This window comes from Emydura macquarii, unplaced genomic scaffold (genome assembly GCF_026122565.2).
Source record: "Emydura macquarii macquarii isolate MOO-44397 ecotype Brisbane River unplaced genomic scaffold, CSIRO-AGI_Emac_v2 contig_312, whole genome shotgun sequence".
Classification (NCBI taxonomy): Eukaryota; Metazoa; Chordata; order Testudines; family Chelidae; genus Emydura; species Emydura macquarii.
This window is the reverse complement of record NW_027130449.1, coordinates 3,517,441-3,525,896: the sequence shown is the minus strand read 5'-3', so window position 1 is coordinate 3,525,896 and position 8,456 is coordinate 3,517,441. Positions and strand designations below refer to the sequence as shown.

The 8,456-nt window shown below is 43.4% G+C and overlaps 1 long non-coding RNA gene across 1 annotated transcript; it reads right to left on the bottom strand.

Moving 5' to 3' along the window:
• Positions 1 to 1,355: 1,355 nt before the first annotated feature.
• Positions 1,356 to 8,216, bottom strand: LOC137162676 (uncharacterized). Its single transcript, XR_010922468.1, has 2 exons — positions 7,841 to 8,216; positions 1,356 to 1,758 (listed from the first exon to the last, which is right to left on the bottom strand). It is a non-coding gene; the product is annotated as an uncharacterized lncRNA (long non-coding RNA).
• Between the last annotated feature and the right edge of the window lie 240 nt (positions 8,217 to 8,456).

Below are 8,456 nucleotides of genomic sequence, written 5' to 3'. Positions count from 1 at the left end.
ACTGATCCTGCTAAGAAAAGGTCAAGTGGGCCTGGTAGACACGTGCTCCCAACAAAACACAAGGGTGGCTTAAATGAATGGGTCTTGCTGCAAAACCAATGTATTGCAATGGAGACTTGAGTCTTCTGGCCTGGAGATTCTCGACAAACCAGCTCTTATCAGCTGATGCCGGCAGTCTTGGCAAAGGAGGGCCACTTGATCCTCTCTGAATTAAAGGCTAGAAAAACCCATTTATAACCAGCTTGAAAGTCATCAGGTCCAGGCTAAGGACTTCTGGAGTTAGGACAGAACTCAAGGCTTCAACCTCCATTTGATAGTGACAGAGCATCAGGATCCATTTCATTGGACCAGGAGGCTTAGGGTTTGTCTTTACTGCAAAGTTCACAAGCGATACTCAAGGGCTGCCCTTAACTCACATCCCACCCACACAAAAAACCCTTCTGACAGGAAGTGGGGCTGTTCCCACAAATTGGTAGGCCCAAGAGGTGTAACGGACTGTAGCTCGTCTGGCCTAGCTGGGCTGATGTCCACAAGTCAAGGATGATCAGTGAGCAGGGATCTGAGTAAACACAGAGCGGAGATCAAGAGGCAAGGTCAGAGTCAGACTGGGGGCAGAGGCAGGAGATCAGCAAGTGAGGTGAGGCCTGGAGTCGCAGCAGGCTAGAAGTCTGCATGGTCACCCAGACCACGTCTTAGGGCACCCTCCAGCGTTAAATAGCAAACATAGGGCAATCCAAATGCCACAAGGTGATGTTACTCCAGACCCTTTGAGTGGTATGTCCTGCAGCGTATGTGACAATGCTGGTATGTGCCATTATGGATATCCCTGATATTATGCTTTAAAATCGGATTAAAAGGTGTGTAAACCAGGCGTGCCAGAGGCTGCTGATAAACACATTTTCTCCAGGAAAAGAGGTCAGCAGCTCAAGCCAGGTGTGTCCAAGTTCAATGGGCTATTTATTTACATCACAGGTTGCAGGAAGAGAGCATTTGTTAGGGGGAAGTCTGCACCAGACAGCATGGCATCCACCCCAGCAGGGAAAAGGAACTTGATCAGGGGATATATTTCAGAAGAACACATTTCAAAGGTTTACTGGACTATAAAGAGGGGGGGTAAACCCCTAAGTGAGCCTGCAGTTGAGGAAACAAGGAAAACCAGCCCCTTGGACTGTGTGGGTAAGAGTGATCCAGCTATTGCTGGGAAGGGAGGATAGTTTCCTCACCAACCTTGAAGACAGATTGAATCTAGTTAAGGCAGGTTGTAGCCATTAGAAAGCATATTTTTACTTGTGTTTGTTTGTAACCATTTCTCCCTCTACCCATCCCGGGTACTTGGTATCACTTAACCTATGTCCTTTTGTTAATAAACTGGTTTTATTTTTACCATAAACCAACTCAGTGCTGTGTTTGAAGGGAGGGGTGCATTTTCCCCAGTTAAATTAATAAGCTGTAATGTACTGACTCTTTAAAGGAAGAAGTGAACTTTATCTTCTGTGAATGACCAGTGATAGGGCTGGGAATTGCAGAGCAGTGTCTGAGGAGCTTGGGGGCTGGCATTCATCAATTGTTACCTGCTAGGGAAGGACAAGACTGGGAGAGCCTTGAGGAGTTGGCACGTGAGGAAGACAGACTGGTGGGGCAGGAAGCTGACTTGAGATGTAACCTCCAGCACAGCTCACTCTGGCTGAGGCAGAAAGGACACACACAGGCTCACAGCGTTGGTTGTCTCCAGACCTCCTTTGTAAAGCATTTTCAGATCTACTGATGAAAAGTGCGATGAGTGAGTTAGGTATTGTTATTGCTCAGGACTGTTAATTATTTATTATTAGTAGTATGGTAATAGCCACCAGGTCAGTGCCCGCTGGGCTGTAAACATCATAAATGGCAGTCTCTGCCTCAAAGAGCTGACAATTAGCACTGCTTGGGAAAGGATTATTTTCCCCCATTAAAGTTCTGACAAAAGTGATTCCTCCACCCGGCATTTTCACCAAACTTTTTCTTTAATTTTCTTCGTAAAAAAACAAAACATCAGTTGCCACAAATCAGAAAATTCAGTTTTCGGGGTTAACCTTTTATGTCAAAAACGCAGAGATGTCCAGCAAAAATTTTGACTTTGACAGAGCCGTTTTCTGTTGCAAAAATGTTTCGATGGAAAATTTTCTACCCGCCTGATTTACAATCTAAGAGAAAAGCTGTACAGAAGTGGATGGAGCATGTAATTGGGCTGGGTGAGATGGGGACAAAAAGAACTAATAAATCTAATACAACGTACACAGTTCCTAGCCAGCCAGTAGTGAAATGGTACTCAGCATGAATAAAAGTAACAGCATCTTGCCTTGCATTAGTTTTTTGACTTGGAAAAAGGAAAAGGCACATCCCCAACACCTGGGCATGCCCTGACTAGTTTCAAGTCCCTGTTCTAAATCGCATAGGATTTAGAGAATCTAAATAAAATCTTACAACTAGATCCAGTGAGAAGAATATCAGTGAAACTCATGAAAGTTTTGTTTCTTCAAAATCAATTTCAATAAAATTTCAGTGAGAAAAATAAAAGATGGAGGCATCTTTGGAATGTGTCAAAACATCCCCATCTGATATTTTTGGAAGTTTCAATTTTTTATTTCAAAATGACAGTTTCAAAATTTACTTTCTTTTATATAAAAAACTAAAAGGGTCAAAACTGAAATGAAATATATGAATTTATTTAAATGAAACGTTTTGTTGGCCCCAAAATGAAATTGTTGGAATTTCATTGCATGAAAAAAAAGTAAAAATTTAGGTTTTTCCATCATGATTCACTGTTAATTCTCCCTTCCTCCCCCCCAGAAATCTCAACATTGTGTTGGATGGAATATCCATTTTCCAATGAGCTCTACTTACAATGTATTTGTCAACAAGGATGAAACAATTTCCACCCCCAAGCTTGTTCTCAGAAATGCTTGAACCAATTCTGCTGAAACTTTCAAAAGAAATTCAGTATGAAGCAGACACCGAGCTTGGGAAATGTAACAGTTAAAATTTGGCAAAGCTATAAGTAGGTTTGGCTAAATAAGATTGTTTTTCTAAATAATTTTGACATAATATCAGTTTATTTTTAAACTTTTAAGTTTTTGTATCAATTTAAATTCAGTTGCACAAAACTCTGGGGTTTAAGCATTTTTTCCTTTTATCCATTTAAAATTTCAGTGGTGAAAAGTGACGGAGGCAAGACAACAGAGGGGTAAAAGTAATTACAATAGATAGTGCGATCCAAAAAATTAAAGCTTTATATCCATTGACAGTTTGTTTTAATATCACGTGTCAAAATATATAAAGTAAACATCCTTAAATCAAACTAATATGTTCTTAAGTGGCATTTTTCTTATTTTTTCTATTTGTAAATTTTTTTCATCGATGGAAATATTTTTGTTGGTGTATGTTGCTGGTGAAATCAGCATTTACCAACATTTACCTACAAGAATCTAATCCTTCAAACACTCATTATAAGCAACTGAAACCAGGGTTTTACAATGGAACAACCTTAGGCTGCACAGGTACCGATGCGTAGTACTATTTTAGCTCTTTAGTTACTGGCTGTTTAAAGACCAGATTCAGGTAACTGTGTGTCTGTTGAGCAGCATCTCACTGCATGAGGTCCCCTCATTTGTGAAGCTCGATACAACTTAAGGTGTCAGTGATTGGCTCTACGTGAACTCTCTGTTAAGAACATAATTGCTAGCTGATGAGAAAGCGGTATGGGGATCCCTAAACACTGCACTGAGCAGCTGTGAGTTATTTAATACTTTCTGTTAGAGTGCAGAAATGTCTCTTTGGTCTAATACAACATGCAGTGTAAAGCCTTTGCAGCTTTTCAGAACACGACTTCACGCAAGTTATGGCTTCAGAGCCCTGGATCCAGGGTGTGTTCTTTAGTACTTAACTCTTCATAGACCTATCAGCACCCAGATCTCCTCCTTTGCATGCAGATAGCATCTGGGGCAAACCAGAGTCACACGCACTCCCATGTTTTTAAAAGCAGCCTCATTTCCTGCCCCGAGCCAACCCAAATCCACCGCGGAGCTCTCTGAAAGGAACCATGATCAGCCAAGAAGAGGATACCTGTGATGACTAAAAGCAATCCAAGGGGCGAGGGGGGGGGAGAGAGAGGAGATCATCGAACAGGACCAAAGTCCTGTGCTTGGCCTGGCCTGATGCAGCCGCTCCACCAGGAAGGAAACCGACAGAGAAAATCTAATTCTAATGAGTCTGCATTGCTAAGTGGTCTTTTATTAGTCCAAACAGAGGCCTGAGTCGCCTCCCCCACCCACACACACATCCTCCCCTATTAAAATGAAATATGGGTTTAATAGAATCACACCTGGTGGAATTGCTTTTTCCTATGGCCCAATCCTGTACGTGTGCCTGGTCAGACAAAACTCCCACGACAGTCATTGGGCGTGGAAGCGGCTCAGCATTTAGCAAGGTAGGGCCTTTAACTAAGCCACAGTAGAGGTCTCTGGGCCCCAGTGCTTAGCCCTACTTTCTACTGTTGTACTCTGGGAAAGAAAGGGCAGGGGTGTGGGAACGTTTTGGTGGCTCAGGTATGTTATAAAGCCAGCAACAAGAAAAAAGTTTCAACAATAAAGCCAGGTCAGGGGATTGATTTCCTCCTGAGCTGGTTTCATGTTAAGGTTTAAAAAACAGCATAATTTAAAAAATTCTTTAAGATTAAATGCTTGCCAAAAAAAGCTAAGTTATTAGCCTAGGAAACAAGACTGGGATTTTGGAAAAAATGTTTAAGGATTCATAGATTCCAAACCAGAAGAGTTCATGGTGATTGTCTAGTCTAGCCTCCTGGATAACAGGCCAGAGACCTCCCAATAAAATTCCTAGCGCAGATCCTCTAGAAAAAACATCCAATCTTGAGTTAAAAACTGTCAGATGAAGAATCCACCAAACTCTTGGTAAATTGTTGAAATGGTTAATTACTCTCACCGTTCAAAAATGATGCCGTATTTCCAGTCTGAATATGTCTAGCTTCAACTTCCAGCCATTGGGTCATATTAATTCCAAGGTGGTAATCCTCACTGAGATTTCTAGAGCCAGTGAGAAAATGCCTTTTTTTTGTGTGTGCAAGGAATTTAGAAAAAATATTTTACAAATTATCCTGCAATTTTTTTTTTGAAGTGAAAATTGAAACCAAAATGTTAAGCTTTTTTGGTTTGTAAAACCCCCTTCCCCCAAAATGTTGAATGTCCATTTTTGAAAGACTAGACAAATGTATCATGAAATGAAAACAATCAGCAGACAACAGGTCATCATCTGAAAAAAGGGTTGACAGACATTTTCAATTGGTTCTTGTGATCTGAGCATCTAAACTTCCTAGGACTTTTTTGAAAAGCTGGCCTAAAGTCTTCCATTTATCCCTAAAACATGAGCACTTGGCACTGCTTTTCCCTCTGCTGCTTTGCCAACAGGTTTTAATGCTGTATTGGGCAGGGGCCAGCCAGCCCACCTCTGGGGAGCAACGGGACCTCAATCTCTTTGGCTTTTCATTTGTTGGCCTGATTGCCAAATCACTGTTGGTTCAATGTGAGTCGCTGCCCAGTGACAGCAGGACAGCTTCCCAGTGGAAGAGAAAGTGACAGAGGTTTGTAACTTGCTTCCTTTACACCAATCCTGAACCAAGATGGTGAAGTAGCATGCAGGGTGATATGCTATTTCAGGATTCTAAGTCCAACACCAATGTGCAGTTCCAGGGAGCCACACTGCCCTGAGAAGGGGCTCTAATCAGAGACCTAGACAGCGTAAACTCTTCTGCTGCTTCCTCTACTCAGAATCTCATATCATCAAAAGGTTTCTTCAAAGACTAAAAACTCACTTGCACACCAAGAAAATAAAACGTAGAAGGCTGTCTAAGAGTGCCACCTGGTGATGACTGCCATAACGATATTATCCCCACCCTGTATTCTTTACATGGTCTCCCTATAAAACAGTGGATCAACTTAAAACTGACCTTGCAGGATTTTAAGGACTTTAACAGCATTACCATGAGTGCTTCCAAATCCTGCTGGTTACCTTTGGTGTTTGCATTCCCCAAGGATGTGGGTGGCTTAAAAATATCCATGGTAGATAATGGTGCTACCTGAGGAAGGGGGGGCAGGGGAATTGCAAATATTTGAGAAGTTGGGGAAACGGAGGCACAGAGGAGTGAAGTGACTTGCCCAAGGCCACCCAGCAGCAGAGCTGGGAATAGAACGAAGATCTCCCGAGTCCTGTGCTCTAGCCAATCGGTAGCGCTGCCTCTTATCTGCCGTGATTACTTTTATCCCACACTGCCTTTATCACCTTCCCTTTCAATCTAGCTAAATAAATAAGCTAAATAAATGGACGTTATTGTTTATGTAGCAATGGAGGATATGAAATGCCATATTAAATGCCACCTCCTTAAAATGCAAACACACATTGTGCTGCATTTTTATTGCTATTTATTAGTTACATTGCAGTAGTTCTCAAGAGCTCCCCATTGTACTACAAGCTATACCAAGCCAGAGAAAGCCCCAGACAGCTAACATCTACGTAAAGCACTTCATCCTCTAGGGCAAGGGATAATATACAAATATTGTCAATTAATTTTCTGTGTTATTAGTGAGACCATCACAACCGCAGACATCCAGCCCACTCACGAGAGGTTGGGACCAGATGTCCCAGATCCTGAACCAAGTTCTGTCTGTTCACCAGACCATAGAGAAGGCAGCTGGCATTGTGCCATGCAGAAATAAGGATTCTGTTCAGTGCCTGCAACCCTTCAACAGAAACGTACAACTAGACAGTCAAAGGGCTGTTTAGACAGGCAGGTTGAGGGGGATATACGGCCCAGGCAGAGAGTGTTTGACCCTGTTTGCAGAATCTTTGAATGCTACACAATTCTCTCCATTTTTCACCACATCTCCTACCCAAAGAAAGGGGTCCAAGTTCCCATCTACAGAGGTGGGCTCAGACATGAGTTGAGTCAGAGGTACAGCAGAGGGAAAGGAAGACTGGGAATGGTGTTAAGATTTTGGGCTGGGCTTTAGAAGATCTCATTTTTCATAGAGTAATAGAGGAGTAGACCAGAAGGTTTTAGTAGTCCAAGATCAGAAGGGACCAGCGTGACCATCTCATCTGATCCCCTGCATAACACAGACCATAGAACTTCCCTCCAAATAATTCCTAGAACAGGTCTCTTGGAAAACATACAATTTGGACTGAAAAATTGTCAGCGATGGAGAATCCACCACCACACTGGATAAATTGTTCCAGCAGTTAATTACCCTCCCTGTTAAACATTTATGGCTTATTTCCAGTGGCTGAATTTGTCTAGCTTCAACTTCCAGCCATGGAATCATGTTATACCTCTCTCTGCTAGATTGAAGAGCTGTTATTGAATATTTATTCCCCATGCAAGTACTTACAGACTAATCAAGTCACCCCTTAAACCATCACTGTGTTAAACTAAACAGCAATACAATTAAGGAGTCCAATCTATTCAGACACATTTTCTAGTCCTTTCATCATTTCTATGGCTCTTCGCTGAACCCTCCAATTTATCAACAGCCTTTGAATGGTGGGCCCAGTATGTCAGCAGTAATCATACCAGTGCCAAATATGGAGGCAAAAAAATCCTCTCTGCTCCTACTCGAGATTCCCCTGTTTATGCGCCCAGGTACTGCGTTAGCCCTTTCGGCCACAGCATCACCCTGGGAGCTCGAGTTTAGCTAATTATTCACCACAACCCCCAAGTCTTTTTCAGAGTGACTGCTTCCCCCCCGTTAGTATGGCCTCCACGCTTTGTTACGAGATGGGACACGGCTTCACTCACCACATTAGCACCTCCTGCGGGCCATCACGAAGGTTAGCTCTGCTTGCCAGGGTGCCCCCTCCTGGGGGTGCCTCACCCATCATCACCAAGTCCAAGTACTACAGTGTCTTCTTCACGACTCAGCCCATCAACTGTCTCACTGTCCACTGTTTCCCCCTTCCAGGCCAGTGGGGGAGGAAGGGGCAACGCCTCAGTTTTAGAATCAAGCCACTTCCCCAGGGGCAACTGCTGTCAGCTGTCCATCCACTTCCCCAAGGGCCCCATCACTTTCTTCACCCCAGCCTGAGGGCCCCAGCAAGCCAGTTAGGAACTCCCTCTTGCTTCCCTGGTCCTGCCCAGCAATGCTCTGTCCAGGGTGCTAACTTCCTTCTGCCTACACAGCACCCACTCCTCCCTCCTGGAGCTCCAGAGAGCAAATGAGCCAAGGGGCTGCCCTGGGGCTCTTTTTATTTGGGCCCGCTGGGCCCTGATTGGCTGCTCCTCACAAACTCTCTCTAATTGTCTGCTACCCCTGCAGCCTCCCTAGGGCTCTATTAACCCCATCCCTGCCAGGGTGGGGCAGACACCCCCTCACGCTAGATGTATACATTTATATTAAAACCTATTCAAACATATA